Genomic DNA, 16,736 nt, shown 5'->3' with positions numbered 1-16,736 from the left:
TATTTGGTGAAGTCTCCAAAATGGTAGGCATATTGAATCGGATAAAAGAGTCATTCTCACCCATGTAAATTAAAGAACAATCCCTCACAGAAGGAGTTCATAACTCACTCAAGATTAAGATCGAGTTGCACATGATCATCATGTGAAATATTAATCTTCTCAATTAACGGATTTATAAAGAGAGATTAAATATTTTTTGGTCCGTTCTTATACAAACTCACTGTATAGGATACCCCCACTTACATGTCTCCACATGAACGATTTGGATCAAATCATTTGTAACGATTACAAAGTGAGCCGTATCAATAGTTTTACCAGGGGATAAGACACCCAACCTTATCGATATACTATGGACTCTTTAGGTTATTACTTGAACACGATCCTCTTATATGTCAACCACATATTGTTCAAGATTACATTAACCTTGGATTTTCATACAATGGATAACAATTAAATTACAAATAAAATAATAAAAATTATTGTTAAAAGCCTAATAATTAATTACGAGGCTTTAGGGCATAAATCCCAACAAAGCCGAGCCAAAGTCAGTCAGTCGAGCAATCGAGCAAGTCAAGAGGAGGCACGCCCATGCACATTCAAGGGGGCTAGAGGCACAGGCGGGTTCTCGAGTGGGTCGGGTTATGTTGCTCGTGTCATTCTTGCATCTGTGGGCTTTTAGTGGGCCGTGTGCGTTCATGAGTTGCATGTGGGCTTCTTGTCGTGTGCATAGAGTGGCTGCAGATGGGTACACCCCGAGTCTAGGTCTGACCTGATTTTGACCCATGGATCCTTTCTTCCTCACGTGGCTCCCTCGATCCTCCGTCTTTTTTTTTTCTCTCTTCCTGACGCCCTTAAACTCCTCTCTTTGACGTTTCTCCACCTAAGATCTGGTCAGCGTGACTCTCTTCCTATACCTTCCACACCGATGATGCTTGAGTCCCTCGAATGCACCTACAATAATGATTTTTTTAATCATCACGAATCTCTCCATAAAACACCCACCTTACATGCACCGAAAATGTAGCATAATCAACGTAACACACTGTCAGGCTTTCAATTTTTGTGCTTGGAGATCATTGGTCATTTCTCACGTTGCATATCTTGTACTTCGTTGAGTGCTAAATTGAGCCCTTTAGTCTCACTTGCTGCCGCTGTCTCTTCTATGCATTAAACACTCACAAATGGCAGGGGTGCTTGGGTGATCGAAGTGCTGTGTGACAGAGTTTTTGTAGGGACATGGGTGGTTTCGTTTTGTGAGATCTTCGCCGCCTCATTGGAAATCTCGCAATTTTTGGCGAACTACTATATTTCTTTTTTGTGCCGCTGCAAGTACCTACTTACCGTGATAGGGTTATTTTATTTTATTTGTAATATAATATTTTTAAAAATAATTATCTTATTTGAATCGTATATACTAATATACATTCCAAAGTTGCAAATGTCACAAATACTTCAATATTGTGATTCAGATCAGAGTACTTCAGAAGCCATGGCATAATTTGAATTTTGTCCTCAACATGAACTAAATCAAAATCTTTGTAACGACCATAAATTTAAAAAAAAAAATTGTGCAATCGTCTAACGGCGTACACAGCGGCCCTGGCAATTGTCATGTATGCTTTATATTTTATGATGTAGTGAGTATATTATATGATAATGATCTATGATATATGATGACGTGATTGTGTTATATGATGATGCTATATGATGTTATATGATGCTCTACAATGTTTTTACATCATGATGTTTTATGATGATGATGATGCATGACAACATAACGATGTAAGATGTAAGATTATGAGATTACTTAATATGACCTTATTAAATATTAAGACGAGGCGCATGTTTTAAATTCAATGATGCATTATGACGATTATTTTTCTAATGCATAACCCTAGTTAATGTTAATGATGATGAACATAAGAAGACCAATACATGCATTAGAGTAATATGTGAATGGAATATAGGGTTGTGTCATATAGATGTAATAAAGATGAAAACATATACGGACTTCATGCATTTTGTGTATACATATACATCAAGCTACTTTCCTTTTTATAATGATGAGTGCAAACGCGTACACTATGATAATGATGATGCTCATGCCTTGCATGACACTCAAAGGTCTGCTGACCTTCAGATGTCGCTACGTACAACTAGCTCGACGCTCGTACGTGTTGGTCCAAAGGGTGCGAATCGCCTAGGGATCCACGCTCCTACATGTTGGTCATTTGTAGCAAAATACTACACATCTAATTTTGTCTGAACTGGAGGTTACCCCTGTGATAGTTTTAACGATCGGTCCCTAAATTATGATTTGCGTGTGTTTACATTACCAGACCCCAATAGTGGGGTAATGTATGAGTATTTCTTAAAATACCATGTCCTATGAGTATTTCTTAAAATACTCAAGTCATGTCCTACTTCTATTTTCAAGTAAAGATAAGGCACTCCTGTATAGCTGACGATAAAATTGCAAGTAGAGACCATGACACGTGCACAAGAGAGTAGTATTTTATTTTCTTAGACAGGTTAGTATAGGGTGTGTGTAATAGCCCAAAAATAAATAAATAAATAAACAAATAAAAATAATTATAAAAATAGTTTAAATAATAATAATTAATTAATTAATTAAAAAAACAACAACAACCTTTCCCCCACTTCTCCCCACTAACCTCTCATCCTCCCACAATTATCTCTCCTCAACCCATTCTTACACCAGAAAGTAATAGCGATCATTGTCAGATTTACTTAGAAAAAAAAAAGAAATGAGAATGGTTTTTATCGAGTTGAGATTTTCGAGAGATTTACCTGAAGATCATATATTAAATCTTCATTTTCTTTTATCCTATTTTTTTCAGAAATCACAACCATAGTTAAATCTTCATTGAATTATTACAATGATCTAGCTTTGAGATAGAAACTAAATGTCAATCATTTATACGATTCTAGTCAATCACGTCAGATTAGTAATATTAGATTAAATTTTCATCAGCAGCCAAATGAATAGATTAAAGATAGAATGACCAAGAAAACTTCTGAATAGGAAACACTGAGAGGAAAGATTTGGAAACAGAGATCGCTAGAAATAGAAATTTGGAATGCATGAGAACACAATCTCAATTAAAAGGGAACGGATAAAAAAAAGAAGAGTAGGGAATTAAAAACCACAAACTAAATATAGAGGGAAAGGTAAACACAGATGTAGATGTTAATACGAAGAGTAGTAAAGCCCAGAATAACTTGAAATAAGTGTATCTACTTTCTAATACAACGGTATGAAAAATAAGATTTTTAATAAAAATATAATTATAGATATATAACATTTCAGACTTTTAACAATGAACCAAGGTAAATTAGAGAAATAATGTTGTAGAGTTCAAACCTGAAACTAATGTCATGGGCTCATATAGGTTGACTCGGATTTCAAAGGACGGAATCGAACTTTAATTAAAGAAATATTCGTGACAACGGCTTAAGCTAGCCAGGTAAGTGACCTTACTATCGGCATGGTTATATTTTGATGTTGACACGTGCCCTGTGGTTCTGCACGTGTCATATATATTGATATGTGTGAATTGTCTGTAGATCAATATGCTTCCTATATATTATGTATATGTTATAATATGTGAATTGTATGATAATAGTTACTGTACGATGTGTTCAAGGATATGTTTGAGATAGGATACAAGAAGGAAGCACAAAACGAAATGTAACAATAGGAGTAAAATACGTTCACGAAACGTTACGGTTAGGTTACATACCGGAGTGATATGGATAAGAGAGATTGATGGAAGAATACGGTTAAGTTACGGGTAGAAAGGGATAGGTTTGTGATAGATTGATAGAACGATAGCGTTAGGTTAAGTTCTTGTGATGATATGACTAAGGTACGTTCACGTAATGATATGTTTGTGATAGGTATAAGAACGTTGAGGCTATGATAAGTTAGAGAATGATATGACTATGAAGTGTTTACGTTATTACTTGTTTATGATATGATACATTGTGATGCAATATGTCATGGTATGATTTGTATATGATGAAATGTTATGTTAAAAGCATAGAACGTTATGTTAGGTCTCTTAAATTGTGTGTGTATACAGCATGATATAAATGACATGAAATTACGATAAATGACATAAAATATAACCCCGTTAGAATTATGTATGATTTGAGAACGGAAGAATGAGAAATGATATGATATGAATGATGAACGATATCTGAAACGATATGAAAAATGATATGATATGTACTTAATGCTAGTAGGGTTGTATTAAAGGATAATGAAATTGTAGAAGTAGTGGGGACCTCATGCATATGGGGGGATACCCCTATCCCATCACGAGGGTACGGATGCGTACATCCAATAGCAGGACAACGATCGTTATGCTTTGTATAGCGCTGCCGTGATGGTTACTAGTTCTAACGGCTCCCGGCATAAGGGGCTCCTAGAGTATGCCCACCGGATAAGGAAAGTGGCCCAACGGTGTGCAAACTAGCTGGTGAGCCCATACTCGCATGTATGGGCTGTGTGTAGAGTATATATGGTACACGTCCACGATTACCCGTTAGGACAGCACTGTAGGGAAAACGAAATGAAACGAAGCGAAAGATAGGTCCCATCATTTCATTGCATGTGATTGTTGCATTTATCCCTTACTGAGTATTTCTTTAAATATTCATGCCATGTGCTACTACATTTTTCAGGTTAAGGCAAGGCATTCTTGTACAGCTGACGACGACATCGCAACTCGAGATTATGGAAAATGCATAGGATAGTGGTATTTATTTTCTTAGACTTAGGCTAGAATAGGATGTTTTAAACTTAAACGCTTATTTATTTTATTTCGGGTCTTTTGTTGTGTCGTTTTAAAGATGTTTTCGAAACATGTAAGTCAATGGCTGTATTTTAAGTTAAAGGTTATGTTTTATGGAATTTAAATGAAGTCTTCCACATTTAATGTTTATGGTACGTATACAGTAGCGACCTTAAATTAAGTAGAAAATTTTGGGTCAGTGTTTTAATTTTGATGTTTTAATTATTTTTTTTATTTATTATTTCCTTATGTGGTCTTAAAGATGCTTGCAAAGGCCTAAATTTATGGGAGTATTTTGAATTTATATTTTATGATAAAGTTTTAAATGTTTAGTTCAGTATAAGAGCATAGAGTATGATGACAGTAGAGAATTTAGGTTACTAGAAATCTAGGATCGTTACAATCTTTCATCCAACAAAAGTAAAAGAGTGGTCAGATTCTAGATTATATTACCCGACAAAGAGGTTAATTAAATATTGAATTTCTTATGTGTTTGTATTGTTACTTTTGCCTTAATCATTATCAACAAAAAGATCATTATAAGGTAGGTTTTGCTGGATTTAAACACTCATCCAAATATAACATATTTTAACTTGGATGTAACATATTAGAACGGTATGGTATACATTTAAATAAATAAGAGGTTTAGATGGTATAACTGGTGAATCTTTATCGTACACCCACTTGATTTAGCTATATATATATATAAAAAAATAAAAAAAAACAAACAAAACAAAATGGAGTTGTGAACAAATAAAAAGTTACCAACTTAAACTAAAAAAAAGTAAATAAATAAAATGAAGCCAAAAATGAATTCTCAAAACATATTTTGTGGGGTCGTATTGCTTTCTTTTACATCAAACATGATTATTAGCTCATGTTTTGCACAATCCGACTCAAAGATATAACGTCCATTCTCCCCATGGGATGTTGCGATTTGGAATCATAGGAAGGATTCAACTCTCTTGGCTCACTGCAAGTCTAAAGACAACTATTNACCGAAGGTAAATTACCTTAGGGGTATTATGGTCATTTGACTTCATTTCTTGGTTTACCTATTTAACCTTATCCAATGACCACGAAATTTCATATATAGTCTTAACATATCATATGCATTTGAGTTAACATGCAGCAGTTCATGCAATATTAACAAACATGCTCAACGGGAATATAACGTCCATCTTCATTGGGAGCACATATTTCACAAGTTTTCCTTCCTACTTTATCATGCATACATATGTATCATATTCTCACTCTAAAATGATTTCAGAGTTAATCATATCTAGATCCCATTGATTTTCTTAATTAATTTATTTGCATGGCTTACATGCTAATATGGTAGGTCCGGCTAGCTAGGTTTAGCAATTTTACAGTATGCATGCTTAATCCAAGTGTTTCCTACACTTACTACTCGTGGGAATCCAAATGGTTACTTTCTTGGTTAACGCGTATTTTCCCGATCTCAAGTCTCTCGCGGGAGAGGGTTCCAAAAATTATAAAATTTCCTTGATGGGTCCTAATTCACTAATAATAAGGTCAGTATTGGAATGTGGATGAAAAACAAGCAAACAGGCGAAAAACGGGTAAGAATAGGGGACTTCACGTGCTTGCACGCACAGGCAAGCTCCTCTACGCGTTGGCACACGCCCCCCACATGCAATGCACACACGCGGTAAGCTTGGGCATCGCGCGAGCAGTGGCGCACATCGAACCCCAACGACCCAAACTTACCCTTCAATTTTTTTGGGCGACACACATGGCACACAGGGAGTGGCAAGATCGTTAGGTTGGACTATGGTCGCCAGATCGGTCACAGGTCAGTTTGGTGGTTTTAGACGCTGTTCGATTCATGTGAGCATTTTGATTTCGGTTTGACCTTAACTCAAGCGTGCTGACGCGAGTCAATAGGTAGGCTGAATGCATTTCTCTAGTGAAATGCTTCCACGTGTTACTCACCAGTTCCACCGAGCTCCTTTGTACATTAGGCGACGTGTGGCGGCAATTTTCTCATGCGTTTTCTCAATTTTTCAGATTTCATCAGTTTTATGTGTTCAAACCATTTGCTTCAGATTTTGGTAACTTTTCCCACATTACTTGGATTGACTTGGTTCCTTCACCAAAGTCTAGATTTTTTATTCACCTACATTGACATATTTTTCTTTTATTTTTTTTTCTTGAATATAGAATGAATTAAATTCATTCAAAGATACTAGAAAATGTGAAACTCACGTTTTCTATTCTTGACCAGTTCACTTAAACTCCGATCAAGCTCCAATTTTTGTTCGAGATTACTTCAAGGAACCTGTGTGAATCTTCTTTTAATTATACACCTCAAAACTTCAATCCATCATTCAAGAAACTCCTTAAATCTAGGAAAAATCAAAACGAAAATGTCATAGTCTTACCTTTTCCATTCTCGTATTTTCTAGTCGGAATGGGCAAATCCACCCCCCAAACTCTTCTTCTAGCACCAAGAGGAGTCTTGATTCGAAGTTTCTTGCCTTCGATTCCATCTCCAACGGCGGATTTGAGGCAGCCGATTTCTCTGTTCTTCTTTTCTTTCAAAATCCTAACTTCTTATCCCTTCTTCTTTTCTTCCCCTTTCTTTCCCTTTCTTGTGATGACTCAACTATCAAGACTCCTCAAGTAGGAGTAGGGGCAAAATGACCGTGTCCCTATGTTGATTTTATCCGTTTTTTTTAATCTTAATGGTTGGTTACCCGAAACACATAGCATGTAACCCTAACCTTGATAACCATTTTCTTAAATCACCTCGTAGAGTGACCATTAGTGGATGATTACTGAAAACACACCATGTATAACCCTAACCACAACCTCCTTAATCATCAAAGGTAACATGCATGCATTATGTCCCAAACTGTTTATTTTCATGAGCAACCATACATTATGCCACACAACTCATATCAGATATATTTTCAATCATCAAACATAATTATGCATGCAATAGGTCTTAAAACATTTATTTCTATAGTCAACATCCATCGTATCACACAACACTCAACCATACAATACCAAACATATTCAACCCTGGTAGAAAAAGGGCTAAGTTTCAATACGAAGTCCTCTTACTTGGAGAGCTACTTTTCTAATCGACCCTATAGATATTGGTCCAACTTCGACTTAGATCGAGCCTACATTTAAACACCCAAGTTTAACCAACCCAACTTGATATGATACAACGACTCCTACAAATCGGGTTTTATTGCTTACCTTCTTCATACGTAGAGGTTGGGTCAAATTCAAACTATTCAGAAAAGAAACCACATTGTAACTTCGTTGGTTGGCGCATTGTACCTTGGTTATGTTTACTCCTTCAAATAGTGGTTTTGGCAATGACGATAGTGTTCAATTCGTGATGGTGACGACAATTTGATGCACAATGGCGACTGACCGTGGTGGCGTTGGACGGCGTGGGTGATGGTGACGCAGAACACCGCGAGTAATGGACGGCAACGACGATTTAAAGAAGATGATGATAAAGAGGAAGAACAAGGCCGCGACTAGGGTTTTTGAGTGGCTGTCTTGTCTCAGGGTTCGTGCTCTATTACATGGGTGGTTGACTTTTATGGCTTTTACTTGCTGAACCCTAGGGTTCATTTTTTAATGTATTGGGCTTGGGCCTAGGGTTCAACTTTTAATTTTTGGGCTTGGGCTAGGGTTTATGCAGATAAATCTAGGGTTTATTTTAATGTATTGAACCTTGAGCTCAGAATTTGGGTTTTACGCATCCAACCATGTCTGAAATTGGAAAGAGTTTAAGGTCAAGTCATGGTTTTAAAGGATATATCCCATCATTAAATGTGTGTATTGCATTACTAATCCCAACAATGGGGTAACTTAGTATTTCTTAAAATATTCAAGCCACATGCTACCATTATTTTTCACGTAAAGGTAAAGCGTTCCTGCATAGGTGACGATGAATTCTAAAATTACCATGGAAGAAATCATGATAGATAAGTAGTATGCATTGATTTTCATTTAGTAGTTGAGAGGATGATTATTTCATTTTTCACGTTCAAAGACTATGTTGGTTTTATTTTCTTATTTTAAATTAAACGTGTAAGTTCATGGCTTCATTTGCAAATATTTTATTTCAAACTTCCACATACGTTATTTATGGTATTCATGTGATGATGCCTCTAATTTAAGCAAGAATATTAGATTGTTACATTGCTTGAGTGTAATATGTGATGAAAGAATGAGGGTTGTCCTGCATGATATATTACGCCACGAAGAAAAATATGTGGACGTCAAGCATATTTGTATGTTCACGTGCACCGGGATACTTCCCCTTTATGATGAAGTATGGATGCGTACACTATGAGACGAAAATGATTATCCAAAGGAGCTAGTCCGACTAGTAGGCTCAGAGGGTGCACAAGCCCACCTAGTGGGCCCATGCTCGCACATGTAGATTGTGGGCAGAGAAGTACCACATATCCAATTTTTCCTGACTAGAAAGTAGGCCAAGAGAATACGATTTAAAATTATAGTTCTCATCTATGCATGTGTTTGCATTCACCAACCCCAATATTGGGTCACTTAAGGAGTATTTCTTAAAATACTCAAGCCTTGTGTTATTCTTAAATTTCAGGTAAAGGCAAGGTACCCATGTATGGTTGACGACGACATCGCGTTGAAGATCACAGAATCTTTGTTAGTGTAGTTGCATTTTCACTTCTTAGATATTATATTAGATTAGACCATTGTTTCAATCTTTTCTTTGGTTTTATTTATATTTCACATTGAATATTTTTTATTGTTTTATTTCAAGGCTCTTCATGTAAATGTATAAGTCCATGACATCATTTTATTAATTATTTTAAATTATGTATAGGCATAAAATGGTCACGTCATGCATATGGTATAACAACAATTAAAAAGAAAAAAAAAACCAACTTACCTCAATCTCTCCGGGCCAACCTCTCACACACTTCCCCTAGATACTAAACCAACTCTCCTTGCTCTCTCCCACTCTTCCATGTGTCATTGCATTGTCCTAACACCACCAGATCTCCCATAGTCAAAAATGGAAATGTTTCTCTTGCAATCACAACGGGAATAAATTATGTCCGGTGGATACAAGCTTAAGGGCAAGTCGAGCCAATCTTAAAAATAGAATAGAACGTCGGTCAAGGCAAACCAAGTAAATGGCCTTATTATCGACATGGTTATATTTGATACCGACACGTGCCCCGTGATTATGTACATGTCATTTATTTGATATGTATGAATTTTTTTTTGTATCAATATGACTATGATATGACATGCATATGAATGATATGATAACTCTTACGTTATGATATGTGTGAGATAGGATACGAGAAGGATGCGTTGAACGTAATGTAATAATATGACTATGATATGATTAATATAACGATATAGTTTAGTTATGTATAGAAAACGACATGGTTATGATAAATTGAAAAAAAAAACGATATGTATAGGTTATGTCTAGAAAATGATATATTGATAAAACGATAAGGTTAGGGTACGTTTGGAAAATAATATGACTAAGGTATGTCCATGAAATGATACGACTATGAGATGTATAAGGACGATAAGGCTATGACAAGATTAAACAAACGATATGGCAGGGATATGCATATGAAAACGATATGAGTATGAGATGTTGTGATACGATATGAAAACAATATGATATATGTTATAGTACGATATATGTGATAAATTGATATGTTTATGTTATGAAATATTGGGATACGATATGTTATGGTATGATATGTATACGATGAAAATTGTTATGTCTGGAAATATGGAAATGTTATAATATGACATATTTATGCAACTGAGTTACGAAATAAACATCTTGGAAAGCTACAAGCAAACATCAAAATGGCAAAAAGAAAGGACAAGAAACAATGTCAAGGCAATAAAATTGAGAAGTAGGAAAGAAATACCCTATCGAGGAGGTGAAATTAAAGAACACATTAACAATCACTCCGCTATAATAGAAAGGAGGAAAATGCTAGACGAAAGAAGCTGGCTCGAACACAAAAATGGAGAGTGTAGGTGAATGAAATGGTAACGTACACAAAAATTAGGGAAACTTACATACCTACCCAGCTCGAACATTACAATGTACGTGAATGAAAGAGTAACGTACACAAAAATTAAAAAATAAAATATGCTTCAACTACATGATACTACAATCTTGAACACTTATAAATTTTTGTATTTTTTCTAATTAATTAATGTTGTTGATAATTATATAAGGTGAACCATTTATCTTGATCAATAGAATTAATACTTTATTTTCACAGTTTTTAGTATTTTTTTTATAGCATCTATTATAATTACACAAAAATAATATAAAAAGTTTCAAATTTGTAACAACGTCAACCATCAAGATCTTAAAAAAAAAATACATTATAAAAAATACATTATAAAAAATACATTATACCGTTTGTTTAGCTATAATTTTTACATGTACAAACAAATTAGAGAGTAAGCTCAAACATATACAAACAAACCTACCCAGCTCGAACATTACAATGTACGTGAATGAAAGAGTAACGTACACAAAAATTAAAAAATAAAATATGCTTCAACTCCATGATACTACAATCTTGAACACTTATAAATTTTTGTATTTTTTCTAATTAATTAATGTTGTTGATAATTATATAAGGTGAACCATTTATCTTGATCAATAGAATTAATACTTTATTTTCACCGTTTTTAGTATTTTTTTTATAGCATCTATTATAATTACACAAAAATAATATAAAAAGTTTCAAATTTGTAACAACGTCATCAAGATCTTAAAAAAAAAATACATTATAAAAAATACATTATACCGTTTGTTTAGCTATAATTTTTACATGTACAAACAAATTAGAGAGAAAGCTCAAACATATACAAACAAACCGGCCATCCTTGCCCACATGAATGGTAGCTAACACAATAACAAACATAAACCACAAATCCGCGGATCAAATCACTAAGCCAATCATTATAAATTCAAAAGATCCATTCACAAACTGCTATTAACTTCTCCTGCTGTAGTCTTGGATTCCATGACGGAGTGATAAGAAACATGTAATCCAATAAAGATAAAGTAAATCAACCAAATCTCAGTCCAGATTCCAAACCTTTCAAATGAAGCTTTGTGGATGGAGCCAAGAAGGAAAAGGTTAAATCTCAGTCCAGATTCCAAACCTTTCAAATGAAGCTTTGTGGATGGAGCCAAGAAGGAAAAGGTTGATGGCAATCGATAGTGAAGGCAGCCACGGGACGAGCAGCATGGATGGAGCCAAGAAGGAAAAGGTTGATGGCAATCGATAGTGAAGGCAGCCACGGGACGAGCAGCACGCCCCACACGCGAGGCTTTTTGGCCTGTGGCAATCGATAGTGAAGGCAGCCACGGGACGAGCAGCACGCCCCACACGCGAGGCTTTTTGGCCTGTGGGACACCGAGCCAAAGGCAGCCACGGGACGAGCAGCACGCCCCACACGCGAGGCTTTTTGGCCTGTGGGACACCGAGCCATAGGGCTAGAGTTGAGAGAAACCATATGGAATTGGATACCACCTAGCCGATCCAGCCGTTTCTTGAGCCCTAGTATACGGTGGTTGCTATTGAAGATCCCAGGAGTAGAACCAGGCAAATTATGAGCTTGTTTCGGTCGGATGGTGTTGTTTCACCGCTGACGTAGTAGCGTCGAACAATCAGGCCAATGGCTACGAGCATGAAGATGAAGAGGGTGGAGATAGAGAGGAGGTTCGAGAGGATTCCCAAGCTTGTAAAGAAGGCGATTATTGCTGTTGTAGCGAGCATTGTGGCTGTTGCATTCACTGGAGTTTCAGTCCTTTCATACACTTTGGCGAACCATGGTGAGATCATGTGGGTTCTAGCAATGTGCGTGAGATAGTGTGCTTGTCCAACAGAATTAACCAACAACACGGTGGTCATGCCTTTAATAGCACCAACAGCCACAATGTACTTAGCCCAACCCCATCCAACAGCCTCAAAAGCCACTGAAAATGGCGCGTCCTCATCAATTTGTTGGTACGGCTGCATCAAGCACAAAGTATCTGCAAGAATGCAATAGGCTAATGTGGTGATCACCATTGACCCAACAAGACCAATAGGTATATCTTTAGCAGGGTTCTTAGTTTCCTTAGCCATTGTCGAAACGACGTCGAATCCAACGTATGCAAAGAACAAAATGGAAGAGGCTACGAAGATGCCACGAGGGCCATAGGGGGAAAAGGGAGTGAAGTTTTTTGGGTTGGCCTTGGTGAGGCCGGCAATGACAATGAAGAGGATGATGGCAACGTGGAAAATGGAAGCAATGTAGTTTAAGCGGGAGGACCTTTGGTGCTGGCTACAGCCAAGGTGTAAATGACGATGATCACAATGATGGCGATGGGGTCGAGCTGGTTGTAGGAGTCAAGGAAAGACGAGATGTGGATGCGAAAATCGTTCGGATGTTGATTGCACAAAGTATAAGTCGACGACATTTTTTTTTTATATTTCACATTGAAGATTTTTTGGTTGTTTTTGTTTTAACACTCTTAATGCAAACGTATAAGTCCATGACATTATTTTATTAATTATGTTAAAGAGTGTTTCCACGTAAAATAGTCCCTTCATGCCTATGGTGTAAAACCCGTGAAAAAAATAATTAAAAAAATCAACTAATCCCATCTCTCCTCCTCACACGCCCATTGTCCTAACACCACCAGGATCTCCCATCATTAAAAAAAAATGGAAATCTTTCTCTTACCATTACAACTTTGAATCAATTCCGTCCATTCTGTCCGATCGCAATTCAAGCAAATCTTAAAAATAGAATAGAATGTCGGCTAAAGTCAACTAAATAAATGATGTTATTATCAACATCGTTATATTTGATGTTGACACGTGCCCCGTGGTTATGCACATGTCATATATATGATATGTATGAATTGTTTATGAACTGATATGACTATGATATGATATGTATATATTATAATATGTGAATGGTATGATAACTCTTACATTATGATTTGTTTGAGTAGGATACGAGAATGATGCGATGAACGTAATGTAATGACATGACTAAGATATTATTAATATAACGATACGATTAGGTTATGTATAGAAAATGATATGGTTATGAAAGATTTAAAAAATGATAGGTATCGGTTATGTATAGAAAATGATATGATTATGATAAATTGATAAAACTATATGGTTAGGGTACGTTTGGAAAACAATATGCTAAGGTATGTCCATGAAATGATACGACTATGAGATGTACAAGGACAATAAGGTTATGACAAGATTAAAAATACGATATGACTAGGATATGCATATGGAAACAATATGCCTATGAAATGTTTACGAAATGATACGATTATAATATGACATGTTAATGACGAATATATATATATATGTGTGTGTGTGTGTGTGTATTGTAATACGATATGAAAATGATATGATATATGTTCTGGTACGATATATGTGATAAATTGATATGTTTATATTATGATTTATTGTGATACGATATGTTATGGTATGATATGTATACGATAAAAATTGTTATGTTTGGAATTATGGAAACGTTATGATATGACATATATAAAATTTTTATTTTTTATATATATTTTTTTATCTGATCCGTTACATTATGTCGCATTTATGATAAGGGCCCATTTATGAAAATTCCGCATTTAAAGTATAGTAATGACCTTAGATTAATTAGGTAAAATTTAGGATATAAATGATATCAGAGCCAGACACCGGACAATGTGTCAGCCTTCTCGCTGTTCCTCGAAGAGGGGTAAACACGAGGCGGTGTGCCAGTAAGGACGCTGGGCCCCAAAGGGGAGTGGATTTGGGGGCAGTCCCACATCGATTCGAGGAAGGAAAGAGTGCTAGCGAGGACGCTGGGCCTCGAAGGGGGGTTGATTGTGATGTCCCACATTGGTTGGGAAGGAAAACAAACCACCATTTATAAGGTGTGGAAACCTTCCCCTAGTAGACGCGTTTTAAAGCTTTAAGGGGAAGCCCGAAAGGGAAAGTCCAAAGAGGACAATATCTGCTAGCAGTGGATCTGTAACGTTACAATGTTAGTATAGGTTGAATTTCATTAACATTATTAGTATAGGTTAGTATAGAGTATTTAATTCAACATTGTTTTTCATTTATTTTCCTTGTATTTGTTTACCCACGAAGAAATAAAGGAGGTATGAATTAATATCAAAATCATAAAGTGTCCATTAAAGCAATTCCACATTAAAGGTAAGGTTAGGAGCAGAGTAATGACCTTATAGATTAAATAATTAAAATTTAGGGTTGTTGCCTATGGTCTCTCAACTCTTCTCTTTCCATTAATATTATGGGAGATTCATCCTAATTTTAAATAATATATTAATAAAATAATTATTTAGAGGAAGAGGATTAGAAGTGACAAAATTAAGTTCGGGTTGGATGTTCTAAATGTTAAAATCCAAAAAAGGTCATTGCAGCAAAATTTCAAGTACGGTATGCAGAGGATACATATCAACCTAAACAATTTACTTAGTTCATACCCAACAATCTCATTGTCATATCCTCACCTTTTATAGCTTAATCAAAATAGTTGGGATTTATGTACTAGCATTTATTGTTGCTCTAGGTCATTTGGATATGACTCACGATCGAAATATGTCGAAACAAATAAAATAAGCAAAATGGACTACTTGAGAATAGAGATTTCTTGAAACAAAGAACCCTTAATCACTTAGCTTTTCAATTTTATTTGTTGACGTGAAAAAGAACCTACATTTCATGAGTATGAGTATTTACATGGAAAACACTAACAAATTTCATAAACTTTCTCAATAAGTCAGCCCATACTATCAATTCTACTAATCAAAAGACTAACAATTTAATGAACTTATTCCCGTGACTACTAAATAATTATCCTAAAATTGCTAGGTTAATAACTTCTTTTACTAAGTTAAGTTCTAATCTTTTAATCGAGTTTGACATTCCTATCATTTGGACTTTAAACAATGTTAAAAGATAAGAGTAAGCATCCATACATACAATACAAAGAGCCTAAACTAAGAATTAAGAAAAAAGAACTTAAGGGTTTAAGTTCAATGTGTAAAAGGAAAAGGTTTAAAACAAAAGTGAAATGAACATAAACAACGCAACGTTAAAATGACATCTCATAAGAAAAGAGTGGACGAACAGTCCATAGAGAAGGGATTGCAGATGACATGGTTCAAATTGTAGTGTGGATGAGCAACATCCATCACCACGAACTGCATATTCTTATGGTTTTCAAGGGTGCTTTCTTTGGTTGATGAACCAGTTATTGATCTGTTTCAAGTCTAGCCTCGTCGACTCTGCCAGCGCCACTTTCAGCGACTCCAAGTACAAGCACATTCGTTACTAGACTATCAACTATGCCACACTGGCCAGAGTCAAAATGTTAATGGGGCACCGATGGATATGGCCATTCGTTTCTATTTGATTACTGACTATCTACACATATTTTCAAAATTTTAAGTTTGAACAATCACATAAATAAACTTAGAAAACCTATTTTTGCTATTGTTTTACGATTTTTACTTGAAATTTAAAATTTTGTTACAAAAATGAAAACCATTTTAAGAAATTGAAAGAAGAATCAAACAAAATCAACCAACACATCTACCCATGAGAAGAAGATGATTCAAACTATGTTCATGGGGGAGAAAATGTAAGGTCTTGTAGTATGATTTGATATTACAACTAATACCTTCGCCCTAGTCGTAATTTGTTTCTTCTTCTTTTTTGGAGGTCTTAGAGTGTGATTTTCAAACTGGGGCAGAAGGGAAAAATGTTCAGGACACGTGAAGGAGCTTAGAAAAAAATGTTAATCAAATTGAAAATTCGAGTCAAAGTCAACTAAAAAAAA

General features: G+C 35.5%; 1 long non-coding RNA gene and 1 pseudogene across 1 annotated transcript in view; one reads left to right on the top strand and one right to left on the bottom strand.

Annotated features, from left to right (window-relative positions):
* The window catches only part of LOC111432643, a 27,524-nt gene extending 18,417 nt beyond the window's left edge, over positions 1-9,107 (top strand). Inside the window, exons 5-6 of the long non-coding RNA XR_002708670.1 lie at positions 3,869-3,873; positions 9,097-9,107. This is a non-coding gene — a long non-coding RNA (uncharacterized LOC111432643). The remainder of the gene's footprint in view (positions 1-3,868; positions 3,874-9,096) is intronic.
* Positions 9,108-11,835: 2,728 nt separating this feature from the next.
* On the bottom strand, positions 11,836-13,323 carry LOC111432596 (annotated as a pseudogene).
* Positions 13,324-16,736: the final 3,413 nt, after the last annotated feature.

The sequence above is a fragment of the Cucurbita moschata genome, unplaced genomic scaffold (assembly GCF_002738365.1).
Source record: "Cucurbita moschata cultivar Rifu unplaced genomic scaffold, Cmos_1.0 Cmo_Scf00039, whole genome shotgun sequence".
Lineage (NCBI taxonomy): Eukaryota > Viridiplantae > Streptophyta > Magnoliopsida > Cucurbitales > Cucurbitaceae > Cucurbita > Cucurbita moschata.
Note: the sequence above shows the minus strand (reverse complement) of the source record. Positions and strands in the feature narration are given on the sequence as shown.